This window comes from Myxine glutinosa, chromosome 2 (assembly GCF_964187855.1).
Source record: "Myxine glutinosa chromosome 2, kmMyxGlut1.1, whole genome shotgun sequence".
NCBI lineage: Eukaryota > Metazoa > Chordata > Myxini > Myxiniformes > Myxinidae > Myxine > Myxine glutinosa.
The window spans coordinates 99892234-99906904 of NC_136262.1; the positions used below are offsets into that span (position 1 = coordinate 99892234).

The window sequence follows — 14671 nt, forward strand, 5'->3', positions numbered from 1 at the left end:
GAACATTGAAGAGAATGTGGAAGTTGGTTCCACAGGCGGGAAAAAGGAACAAATGAGTGGACGTGAGCAGTGATCCTGGATTTAGGTAGTTTCACCAGAGGGGGGTTGATGGAGGACCGTGAGTGACATGCAGAAACCTGGGAGGACAAAGCACAGAAAGAGCAGAGGGTGCAAGGCCAGAAGGGAGGTGGTGGAAGACAGAGACCAGCAGCATAGTGAGAGACCCACAGACTTGGCTTCATCGCGGGAGATTCCAAGGACATCAAAGCCCTTGGTTTTCACAGCATCAAGCTGAGCAAGATGTGAGGCAGGGGAGCCAGCCCAGAGGGGAGAGCAGTACTCCCTCAAGCTGCGGATGAAGGTCTTGTATGTGAATAGGAGTTCAGATGTGCCAAGGAAGAACTTTGTACAAGTTGTTCCTCGATCATAAACTGACATTTGTAAATGGACGGAGAGACAGACACACATGAAGCAATTATTGCTTAACGCCGCGTTCGCTTCATTTGTGCGGTGTAATAAAACACGTGAATGGGATCGTGATGGGAAACATCCGATAAAGAGGACTTTATCATTTATGTCTACAACTCGTTTGAGAAACGACCTCTATTAGAGCGGAGCAAGGCCTGAGATGATGCAAGTTGGTCGTACATACATGAAAAGGTTCACAAGTGTCACTGTTGATAGATCGCACACCTTCAGCAGTGGTGTGCGATTGTTTTTAGGAAAAACCAAGGCAGACATGAATGTCTTGATTGGTGAACCGTCAGTGTTGAAGTTTCCTTAAACTCTACAACATTGTATGGATCCTTGCACGGAAAAGTAACTAGCTTGATATTCTCCAAGCAATCACACACACAATTACTCAGCTACCTGCCTTCCAATAACCGAAATCATCTCGACCTTACTCACCAATCAGCCTCCAAATCCCACACTATAAATTACTCACCAATCAACCTCCAAATGAAAAACCAAATTACTCAACAATCAGCCTCCAAATGAAAAACCAAATTACTCAACAATCAGCCTCCAAATTAAAAACCAAATTACTCAACAATCCACTTCCAAATGAAAAACCAAATTACTCAACAATTAACCTCCAAATGAAAAACCAAATTACTCAACAATCAACCTCCAAATGAAAAACCAAATTACTCAACAATCAACCTCCAAATGAAAAACCAAATTACTCAACAATTAACCTCCAAATGAAAAACCAAATTACTCAACAATCAACCTCCAAATGAAAAACCAAATTACTCAACAATCAACCTCCAAATGAAAAACCAAATTACTCAACAATTAACCTCCAAATGAAAAACCAAATTACTCAACAATTAACCTCCAAATGAAAAACCAAATTACTCAACAATCAGCCTCCAAATTAAAAACCAAATTACTCAACAATCAGCCTCCAAATGAAAAACCAAATTACTCAACAATCAACCTCCAAATGAAAAACCAAATTACTCAACAATCAACCTCCAAATGAAAAACCAAATTACTCAACAATCAACCTCCAAATGAAAAACCAAATTACTCAACAATCAACCTCCAAATGAAAAACCAAATTACTCAACAATTAACCTCCAAATGAAAAACCAAATTACTCAACAATCAACCTCCAAATCACACACTAAGTTACTCACCAATCAATCCCCAAATAATATCACAAAGTACTTGTGAATCAGCCTTCGAAAATCAACTTCTAGATAAAACCTCACCAAATGACTTACTAATTACTAAATTACTCACTCAAATATCGAGATATTTCCTCAAATTACTCAAATATCGAAAAAAAATTCAACCACCTTTCTTATCACAGCTAAACATAACTAATCTTGATATCTAAACTAATCATAAATAAACTAAACATAACTATCATAACTAAACACAACCCAAATTATAACTAAACTACAATGGCACTCAGTGGAGAGCATACCTCCGCCAGGTGAACAGTTTACGTTTTGAATCCCAGAGTAAACCAGAAAATCACAATACAGAATCACATTTAATCAAAATCATCCGTCCACAATTTTTTGAGATATCCTGCTTTGTATCGTTTTTGGCCCTATCTCCCAATGGTAAGGAATCACTTTAAAAAATTTTTTTATCATATCCGCATTCATATTCATATCTTCACCAAAATCGAATCGTCGTTGTCAGACACCCAACCTCTCCACCAAGTTACGTCCAAATCCGTCCACAACTTTTTGAGATATCCTGCTATATATCGTTTTTGGCCCCATCTCCCAATGGTGAAGAATCACTTAAAAATTCTAGTAGCCGGATCCGGATTCGGATCTTCACAAAAATCTAAACATTTCGACCTTGTCTCATACGCTACATCTCTGCCAAATTATGTCCGAATCCGTCCACAACTTTTTGAGATGTCTTGTTCACAAACAAACGAACAAACAAGAAATATGTCATGCATGGCACGATACTTGCGAAATCCCTAAAATAAGTTGTTGACCTATGATGACCTCAAAAATAATTGGTGGTTGGTGGAATCAGTGACCTGGTATGCAAATCCTTTTAAAATTTCAAGTCAATCAGATGAAAATTTAGGATTTTAGAAATTTGGCATATGTTGACCTTTTGGCCTATGTTGACCTCAAAACTACTTGGTGGTTGAATTTATTGGCCAGGTATGCAAATCCTCTTAAAATTTCAAGTTAATTGGATGAAAATTGAGGATTTTAAAAACTTGGCCTATGTTGACCTCAAAAATGCTTGGAGGCTGAATTCAGTGACCAGATGTGCAAGTTCTCTTCAAATTTCAAGTCAATCGGATGAAAATTGAGGATTTTAGAAATTTGACAACGTTGGTGACATTTGGCCTACGTTGACCTATTGACCCTTTGACCCCAAAAACGATAGGCTTCTTGCTTATGACCAACTCTACCATTTGGTAAAGTTTCATGAAGATCGGTTGAAAATTGTGACCTGTAGGCGACTGACATACAGACAGACAGACAGAATAACACACAGGACCAAGCAATATACTCGAAAAATCTTCGATTTCCGCAAGTAACAAACAGACAGACAGACAGACAGGGGTGAAAAGATAACCTCCATCCACCTTTGGTGGCGGAGGTAATTACTCATTCGGTAAAGTACATACCTCCGCCATGCTCCACAATCGTTTACATTTTGGATCTCACTGATAGGCTGGATCTGGACATTAACAGAAATCTAATCGGATTGCTCTTGTCATCTAACGAACTCATCCACCAAGGTTTGTCATAACTCATCCACAACTTTTTGAAATATCATATTACTAGCAGGAGTCCGGCATTGCGGCGGGCACGGGGGGTGGGGGGGAGGGAGTGGGGGAGGGGGAGGAGGCAGGAGAGGGAGGGGTGAGGAAGGGAGTGGGGGGAGTGGGAGGGGATATATTACATATACATCTTTTTTTGGGGGGGGGGGGGTGGCTTTGACAGGCCCCTCCGTTTTGGGGGAGGAGGAATGAGAAGGATAAAATTTTTACCCGTGCCAAGAGTGCTTTAACCTCAGTGTTGCCTCGGTAAAAAAAAGGAAATTGTAATACCCTCTGCCACCATCATCAGGTGGCGCTACACGGTACACATTTACATAAATAATTTACGCCCCTCTCCCGGTACCCCACACCCCCACACGAGGCCGTGGCCACATAACCTATGTTACCTCCCAGACAAAGTTGTATTTGTCTTTGTACCCCAAGTAAAGTATATCAGCATTTATAGCTGGAGTACCCGGCATTGCTCAAGAGAAAAAGAAACATTAACCTATTTGAAATGAGAGAAAATATAATGTAAAAGCAATTACATCGAAATCAGAATCCATCACGTCAAATAATCATTTTACCTTTTCGTTGAAAATATGCAGGTGAATGTGCCGTTCATCACGTTTCTGAGTTAAGTGTGATGCTGATCAGGAAGAAGAAAAAGCCTTACTACCATCTTCGTTCACTTCCGGAATTGTTTGATTTATTTGTGTTCAAATGTCTGGTGATTGTTTTGTATTAATTTATGCCAATGTGTACTTGTATATAATAATTATAAGTGTCATCAATCAAAAAGGCGTAGGCACTATCGAGCGATTTAAAAAAAAATCCAAAAGGATATTTTTTTTAAACAAATTTTTTTTTTTTGCCTAAAACACTCCCAGGCACTGATGAACCTCTGAAAGTTTGACGAAGATCCGTTCAGCCATCTCTGAGAAAAATGGCGACACACACAGACAGACAGACCAACAGCTCTCTTATATAGTAGACGAGCCGAAAGCACCCGGCGTTGCCCGGGTTCTTTATTGAATGAATTTACTACTATAATTCGGCTTTTACTCGCAGCCGTAGAAGATTGACTACTATAATTCAGCTCAGCTTTTAATTGCGAAATGGGCCCAGCCCGGCCGAAGCGGCCTCGCCATCTAGCCTATAGCCTTCCCGGGGCCCGTCCCGACATTTTTTGTATTGGAGGTTTCCTCCTATCTTTCACTGTTCACGAGATTAATAGCTTGCGCAGACAAACAAACAAACAAACAAAAACTTTCTTTTATTTATTTAGAATAGATAGAAGATAGATATATCATTTTGGCCCTATCTCTCAATGTTGACGAATCACTTAAAAAATAAAAAAAATTATAGTATCCAGATCTGAATTAGGATCTTCATAAAAATTGAACCTATTTGTCCTTGTCACACACCTAACCTGTCTAACCAAGTTTTGTCCGTATCCGTCCATAACCTTTTGAGACATCCTGCTCACAGACAAACAAACAGATGCACATGGGTGAAAACATAACCTCCGTCCACAACCTGTACTCACAAACTAAGCTCTAAATCAAAAACCAAAATTTCTCGCCAATTACCCTCCAAATCACCTTTCAAATCATCCCTATATTATTCACCAATCGCTTTTCAAATCACACACCAATAAAACCACCAATCAGTCTTAAAGCGTCTGCCTAATGAACGACTCTCTATAAAATCGAAATCTCTCATCACATTGAAAATATCCCGAAATAAAGGACACGAGAGTGAGCCTTAGTTTCACGACAACATAGAACTGTGAGTGTCTTCAAAAAAAATAATAGGGCCAATACTACCTGGTAGAATAAATTCGGGTGTGTAATACACCGACTAAAGGTATTTTAAACAGTATCACGGTATTTTAAATGAATTTCAATGGATGCTCTGAGTCAGGGCAGCATGTGGAATCATACTAACGTAATTCATAAGACTTTATACAAACAAAGAAAAAAATACCTATTTTGGGGGGAAAATCTTCCCCCACACCTGCAGTAGATCCCCATAGAGCCCGATTTTTCTAATCCCCCACACCTGCAGTAGATCCCCTAGAGCCCGATTTTTATAATGCCCCCACACCTGCAGTAGATCCCCTAGAGCCCGATTTTTCTAATGCCCCCACACCTGCAGTCGATCCCCGAGAGCCCGATTTTTCTAATGCCCCCACACCTGCAGTAGATCCCCGAGAGCCCGATTTTTCTAATGCCCCCACACCTGCAGTAGATCCCCTAGAGCCCGATTTTTCTAATGCCCCCACACCTGCAGTAGATCCCTGAGAGCCCGATTTTTCTAATGAACCCCACACCTGCAGTAGATCCGCTGGAGCCCGATTTTTCTAATCCCCCACACCTGCAGTAGATCCCCTGGAGCCCGATTTTTCTAATTCCCCCACACCTGCAATAGATCCCCCAGAGCCCGATTTTTCTAATCCCCCCCACACCTGCAGTCGATCCCCCAGAGACTGATTTTTGTAATCCCCCCCACACCTGCAGTAGATCCCCTGGAGCCCGATTTTTCTAATCCCCCACACCTGCAGTGGATCCCCGAGAGCCCGATTTTCCTAATGCCCCCACATCTGCAGTAGATCCCCTAGAGCCCGATTTTTCTAATGCCCCCACACCTGCAGTAGATCCCCTAGAGCCCGATTTTTCTAATGCCCCCACACCTGCAGTAGATCCCCTGGAGCCCGATTTTTCTAATGCCCCCACACCTGCAGTGGATCCCCTGGAGCCCGATTTTTCTAATCCCCCACACCTGCAGTGGATCCCCGAGAGCCCGATTTTCCTAATGCCCCCACATCTGCAGTAGATCCCCTAGAGCCCGATTTTTCTAATCCCCCCACACCTGCAGTAGATACCCTCGACCTAGAGCCCGATTTTTCTAATGCCATGAACAAACTTTGGTACATCACAGGTGATGAAGGTTGTTGTCAAGTTTTATTGGAATTGTGTGTGTAGATTCTGAGAAGAAAGCAAACACCATTTAGGGGGTGGTGGGGGGGGGGGGGGGGGGTCAAGCCTGGACCCACTTTGACCCCCCATTAGACCCCCTTAGACTCCGTATCTTTTAAATCCCTTGAACAAACCTGAGTTCCAGCATACCAAACATCATTTTATCCAGGTTTGGTCACAATCCCATCAGCAGTTTCGGAGAAGAAGTTTCAAGTAGTGTGTGCGGACAGACGGACGGATGAACGAAGCGCCATTCCACGAGCTCCCCGGAACTACGTTACAGGTGCGTGAACGAGAAACTTTGCAAGTGCGAGTTATTTAAAATATATTCAAAATATTATCAAGGACATCACAAAAATTACTGAAGTTTGCCAAAATTAAAAAGCCAAATGGAACAAACCTTTGAAAAGTTTCAACTCTTGCAATCAGCACGCTGGCAAAGAGGTCGATGGGAAAAGGGAATAAAGATTCTTCTTCTTCTACTCCCTTTACATACAGTCCGTGGATGCCAGTTGCATCATTTGCTGTGGGTGCAGATGTGCCGCTGATGCGGTGCCCCCTGCATGTCAAGATCTCAAATCTGAATCTCAAATCAGGAATGATGTGCAAGACATTAATCTGCATAATTTAGGTTTCTATGTATAATAGTGTTCGTCTGTTGTTAACTTTGCTCGAAATTCGCCAAGGGTTTAACGTTGCCACCTTCATGTTAATATCTCTCCCATATTCTCAAATGAAATATTCACAGTTCACAAGGACGTGTCGCAACCACAAGGATTTGTGCCTTTGACTAACTGTGAAAAATATTTCCTCATTGCAGCACCTTTCCCCATCATAATACCGTACATCAACCCCAGGTAGAGGCACTTATTGTGCGTCGAACCCGTGCAGGGATGCTGGAGTGCCGAGCTGAAGGCCAAAATGATGGGAAACGAGTGGGAGCCGTCTCTGGGATAACAAGCCCCCCCCCCTCTTGCCCACCCCAGGCCTGAATGCGCACACTGCCATGAAACACCCAAGCTCACAACTACCCATGATGCATACTAAACTCTGGGTGATTGTACTATCTCGCAGTGACCGCCGCAGGACGAACACTCGAGATCCCTTGTGGGAGAACGAAGGGTTTATTCAACTTCCATCAGCACACTTCCCCCAACCAACCTGATGCACCTCACCCCAAAAACGTATCCCTCATGATTTGCACTGCACAGGTAATTGCAAAAAATCTGCAGAATATGTTTTGCACAAAATAAAAGGTGGCATGACATGATGGCCAAAAAATGTCTTTAATCTAGAGCTTTCTTCCATTGGGGTCCCATGTGATGTGTGTGTTTGTATATGCATGTGCAGTGATTCGTGTGCATGTGTGTAGGTGTGCATAGGTGTGTGCATGTGTGTGTGTATAGGTGTGTGTAGGTATGCGTGTAGGACTGTAGGTGTGTGTGCAAATGTAGGTGTGTGTGTGTGTGTGTGTGTGTGCAAGTGTAGGTGTGTGTATATTTATTTATAATACAGCAGTGTACGGTATGGTGTGCACGGGGCCTGCAGAGTGCGTGTTGTGCTGAGCTGAGCTGTGCATGTGGCTCTATCTACCTCATCCATTCAGCTCTCCAATCCTGCAGATCAAGACGCGTGCTGTCATGGACCTCGGAATGCAGGCTTATCATGACCCGTGACCCTCGCTTTTGATTAAACGAGCAGATCCACCACCATGTCTCTTGTGAAGCTGCCAAGGCAATGAAGGCATCACTCCGATCGCTGCATTTCAGGATAAGAGAGTGGAGAATTATTGGATGACAGCAAATAAGAATAAATCATGACGCTAATAAAAAAGAATAAAGGCAACAAAAACAGAAAACCCACACAACCTTCGACTCTTTGCTCGTCTTACATTGCCTTTTACAATCATTATAGGATCCAAAAAGTACCATTGTGTACTGTTGATAGTCACTTTGGGCCAGGTACCTCAACCTTGCTTTTCCTTTAGATTTTTTTTAAAGATGAGACAACACACACACACACACACACACACACACACACACACACACACACACACACACACACACACACACACACACACACACACAATATACACACACATTCACATATATACACACACACACACACACACACACACATAATATACACACACACACACATATAATATACACACACATTCACATATACATACACACACACACACACACATATAATACACACACACACACACACACACACACACATTCACACACACACACACACACACACACACACACACACACACACACACAACATACACATACACACACACACACACACACACACACACTACATACACACACACACACACACACAATATACACACACATTCACATACACACACACACACACACATATAATATACACACACATTCACATATACATACACACACACACACATATAATACACACACACATTCACACACACACACAATATACATACACATTCACAAATACATACACACACACAAACAATATACATACATACACAATACATACACAATACATACATACATAAAATACGTTCAATACGTTCACACAATACGTTCATGTTCAATACATACATATGTTCAATATACATACATAAACACACACACACACACACACACACACACACACACACACACACACACACACATAATACACACACACACACACACACACACACACACACACACACACACACACACACACACACACACACACACACACACAAACACACACACACACACACACACACTTTGAGACCTGGGAAGACTCCATTCCACCTTCTGAAGTTTTAGCTATGCAGACTCAGACAGACTATGGCTAGAAAAATCTGGAGGAGGCAATACAGTATGAAATACAGTGGAATCCCTAAATTTGAATGGATATTACTAAGTTTTACAGTATGAAATACAGTGCAATCCCATAATTTGAATGGATATTACTAAGTTTTACAGTACTAGGGCATGCCCGTACTATATATATATCTAAAATTATATCCCCCCCCCTATTTACATGAAATGGTTTGGTCCAAAGCGAACGGCTTGCGAGTGGTGACAATCCCCCCCCTCTATTTACATGCAATGGTTCGGTCCAAAGCGAACGGCTTCCGGAGTTTGGTAAAGAAATCGCCATCGCGTACACAAACGCGCAGGAAAGCGAATGAATCGCAAATTCGTTTTTATTAGTTGTAAAACATAATGCCCAATTATTCAATTAGCGCCAACGTATTTTGGCTGTTTGCAATTTAATCGCAAGGCAAAGTAGAAAGAGAAGAGGGAAAAAAAGAAAAGCCTTGCCTTGCTGCAAACAGCTGCTGCAAACAACAACAACAGGGAAGGCTGCACTGTCCGGAAGTTGGCATATCGCAGTTACGATTATTTTAGTGTTAATGGCCAATTATTCAATTAGCGCCAACGTATTTTGGCTGTTTGCAATTTAATCGCAAGGAAAAGTAGAAAGAGAAGAGGGAAAAAAAGAAAAGCCTTGCATTAACGCATTAACGCTTGCATTGCATTAACGGTTCGGCACACGTGATAGCTCGCTGCTCTCTGATTGGTTGAAGCGTTTTTTGGACATAGCTCGGTAGGTACTTGTCCGATTAATTTCAAACCTTGAAAAGGCACATCCTCGGGTCCCCAGCAATATACCTGGCAAGTTTCAAGTATATCGGACCCGTGGTTGTCGAGAAACAGCGGTCACAGACAAACACACAGACAGACACACAGAGATTACTGGCATTATAGATAGATGAAATACAGTGCAATCCCATAATTCGAATGGATATTACTAAGTTTTACAGTATGAAATACAGTGCAATCCCATAATTCGAATGGATATTACTAAGTTTTACAGTATGAAATACAGTGCAATCCCATAATTCGAATGGATATTACTATGTTTTACAGTATGAAATACAGTGCAATCCCAAAATTCGAATGGATATTACTGTAAGTTTCACAGTATGAAATACAGTGCAATCCCATAATTCGAATGGATATTACTAAGTTTTACAGTATGAAATACAGTGCAATCCCATAATTTGAATGGATATTACTAAGTTTTACAGTGTGAAATACAGTGGAATCCCTAAATTTGAATGGATATTTCTGTAAGTTTTACAGTATGAAATACAGTGCAATCCCATAATTCGAATGGATATTACTGTAAGTTATACAGTATGAAATACAGTGCAATCCCATAATTCGAATGGATATTACTGTAAGTTATACAGTATGAAATACAGTGCAATCCCATAATTTGAATGGATATTACTAAGTTTTACAGTATGAAATACAGTGGAATCCCTAAATTTGAATGGATATTTCTGTAAGTTTTACAGTATGAAATACAGTGGAATCCCTAAATTTGAATGGATATTACTAAGTTTTACAGTATGATATACAGTGGAATCCCTAAATTTGAATGGATATTACTAAGTTTTACAGTATGATATACAGTGGAATCCCATAATTTGAATGGCTATTACTGTAAGTTTTACAGTATGAAATACAGTGCAATCCCATAATTCGAATGGATATTACTGTAAGTTATACAGTATGAAATACAGTGCAATCCCATAATTCGAATGGATATTACTGTAAGTTATACAGTATGAAATACAGTGCAATCCCATAATTTGAATGGATATTACTAAGTTTTACAGTATGAAATACAGTGGAATCCCTAAATTTGAATGGATATTTCTGTAAGTTTTACAGTATGAAATACAGTGGAATCCCTAAATTTGAATGGATATTACTAAGTTTTACAGTATGATATACAGTGGAATCCCATAATTTGAATGGCTATTACTGTAAGTTTTACAGTATGAAATACAGTTGAATCCCTAAATTTGAATGGATATTAATAAGTTTTACAGTATGATACACAGTGGAATCCCATAATTTGAATGGCTATTACTGTAAGTTTTACAGTATCATATACAGTGGAATCCCGAAATTTGAATGGATATTACTGTAAGTTTTACAGTATGAAATACAGTGCAATCCCATAATTTGAATGGCTATTACTGTAAGTTTTACGGTATGAAATACAGTGGAATCCATAAATTTGAATGGATATTACTAAGTTTTACAGTATGATATACAGTGGAATCCCTAAATTTGAATGGATATTTCTGTAAGTTTTACAGTATGAAATACAGTGGAATCCCATAATTTGTATGGATATTACTGTAAGTTTTACAGTATGAAATACAGTGGAATCCCATAATTTGAATGGCTTTTACTGTAAGTTTTACAGTATGAAATACAGTGCAATCCCATAATTTGAATGGCTATTACTAAGTTTTACAGTATGATATACAGTGGAATCCCATAATTTGAATGGCTTTTACTCTAAGTTTTACAGTATGAAATACAGTGGAATCCCATAATTTGAATGGCTTTTACTGTAAGTTTTACAGCATGAAATACAGTGGAATCCCATAATTTGAATGGATATTACTAAGTTATACAGTATGAAATACAGTGGAATCCCTAAATTTGTATGGATATTTCTGTAAGTTTTACAGTATGAAATACAGTGCAATCCCATAATTTGAATGGCTATTACTAAGTTTTACAGTATGAAATACAGTGGAATCCCATAATTTGAATGGCTTTTACTCTGTTTTACAGTATGAAATACAGTGGAATCCCATAATTTGAATGGCTTTTACTGTAAGTTTTACAGTATGAAATACAGTGTAATCCCATAATTTGAATGGATATTACTAAGTTTTACAGTATGAAATACAGTGGAATCCCATAATTTGAATGGATATTACTAAGTTTTACAGTATGAAATACAGTGGAATCCCATAATTTGAATGGATATTACTAAGTTTTACAGTATGAAATACAGTGCAATCCCATAATTTGAATGGATATTACTAAGTTTTACAGTATGAAATACAGTGGAATCCCATAATTCGAATGGATATTACTGTAAGTTATATAGTATAAAATACAGTGCAATCCCATAATTTGAATGGATATTACTGTAGGTTTTACAGTATGAAATACAGTGGAATCCCATAATTTGAATGGCTATTACTGTAAGTTATATCGTATGAAATACAGTGCAATCCCATAATTCGAATGGATATTACTGTAAGTTATATAGTATGAAATACAGTGCAATCCCATAATTCGAATGGATATTACTGTAAGTTATATAGTATGAAATACAGTGCAATCCCATAATTTGAATGGATATTACTGTAGGTTTTACAGTATGAAATACAGTGCAATCCCATAATTTGAATGGCTATTACTGTAAGTTTTACAGTATGAAATACAGTGGAATCCCTAAATTTGAATGGATATTTCTGTAAGTTTCACAGTATGATATACAGTGGAATCCCATAATTCGAATGGATATTACTGTAAGTTATATAGTATGAAATACAGTGCAATCCCATAATTTGAATGGATATTACTAAGTTTTACAGTATGAAATACAATGCAATCCCATAATTCGAATGGATTACTGTAAGTTATACAGTATGAAATACAGTGGAATACCATAATTTGAATGGATATTTCTGTACGTTTTACAGTATGAAATACAGTGCAATCCCATAATTCGAATGGATTACTGTGTTATACAGTATGAAATACAGTGCAATACCATAATTTGAATGGATATTACTGTAAGTTATACAGTATGAAATACAGTGCAATCCCATAATTTGAATGGATATTACTGTAAGTTTTACAGTATGAAATACAGTGGGATCCTATAATTTGTATGGATATTACTGTAAGTTATACAGTATGAAATACAGTGGAATCCCATAATTTGTATGGATATTACTGTAAGTTATACAGTATTAAATACAGTGGAGTCCCATAATTTGTATGGATATTACTGTAAGTTTTACAGTATGAAATACAGTGGGATCCCATAATTTGTATGGATATTCCTGTAAGTTATACAGTATGAAATACAGTGGGATTCCATAATTTGTATGGATATTACTGTAAGTTTTACAGTATGAAATACAGTGCCATCCCATAATTTGTATGGATATTACTGTAAGTTATACAGTATGAAATACAGTGGGATCGCATAATTTGTATGGATATTACTGTAAGTTTTACAGTATGAAATACAGTGGAATCCCATAATTTGTATGGATATTACTGTAAGTTATACAGTATGAAATACAGTGGGATCCCATAATTTGTATGGATATTACTAAGTTTTACAGTATGAAATACAGTGCAATCCCATAATTTGTATGGATATTACTGTAAGTTTTACAGTATGATATACAGTGGGATCCCATAATTTGTATGGATATTACTGTAAGTTTTACAGTATGAAATACAGTGGAGTCCCATAATTTGTATGGATATTACTGTAAGTTTTACAGTATGAAATACAGTGGAGTTCCATAATTTGTATGGATATTACTGTTAGTTTTACAGTATGAAATACAGTGGAATTCCATCATTTGAATGGATATTAATGTAAGTTTTACACTCGGAAATACAGTGCAATCCCATAATTTGATTGAAGCGATACCACTGTAAGCTTTGCAGTTCTGTTTATTTGAAATAAATCGCTATCTATCTGCATATTAAAGGTTAACTCTTGGTTTGTTTAAAGAGATTATGTTTGTCTATTGAACAAATGCATCTTTACATGAATCATCATTATAAGTGCATTAATCATCATCATGTATCAATTGTATCATGCCCTATGCAGAGGGATTGTGCTGCCAAAGCAGTTTCTATGACTTGGGCCACAATCCTGGTCGGGTTGACACTCCGTCTCAGGAAGTCAGGGCAGGATTTTGGAATTTGTTCATGGTGCCGGCGATTGCTGGCCTACTCTTCGTAAAAGACACCCTGGCATCTTTAATGTCCACGACTTAATGCTGGCAGATGGAATGCCCAGCTTAACATCCATTCGAGGGATGGCGTACACACATTCATGAATCACCCTGTCTGTGAAACACCGGAATGACCGTTAATAGCTGGGACGACATTTTAACACAAGCTGGACAGCTTCGAGGCCAGTGGGCATACCTCTGGGTCATCCTGCCAGCCCAAAGGTACATTATGATTTGTAAATATAAAATATAGGGAAGGAGAGTAGAGGAGGGTGCAAACAACACTGCAAGAGCTCCGTCGAATACCCAATCGTCTGCCCATGGACTTTTGTGTCCGTGATATTTCAAAAAACCGTTAAACATTTACCTTTCATATTGCAGAGATCCATTCCTCATGCCATTATCTCAACCTGATTAGATCACGGCCATGATTGGCTGAATTATGTTGCCATGGCAATTGGCAACCATCTCTGTAACTTGGCTTGCGTACGCCATATTTCAAAAACCGTTGAACATTCAGCTTTCATATTGGCCACGGAGATTCCAGTAATATTAAAGGCC

At 39.0% G+C, this 14671-nt stretch overlaps 1 long non-coding RNA gene across 4 annotated transcripts in view; it reads right to left on the bottom strand.

Annotated features, from left to right (window-relative positions):
• The window catches only part of LOC137421518 (uncharacterized), a 179091-nt gene that overhangs the window by 15845 nt on the left and 148575 nt on the right, over positions 1-14671 (bottom strand). Inside the window, exon 3 of one of the 4 annotated variants that reach the window (XR_013622326.1) lies at positions 7834-7998. This is a non-coding gene — a long non-coding RNA (uncharacterized LOC137421518). Of the gene's footprint in view, positions 1-6374; positions 6498-6640; positions 6677-7833; positions 7999-14671 lie in introns of those variants that run through there. The other 3 variants (XR_013622328.1, XR_013622325.1, XR_013622327.1) reach the window with 3 other exon arrangements.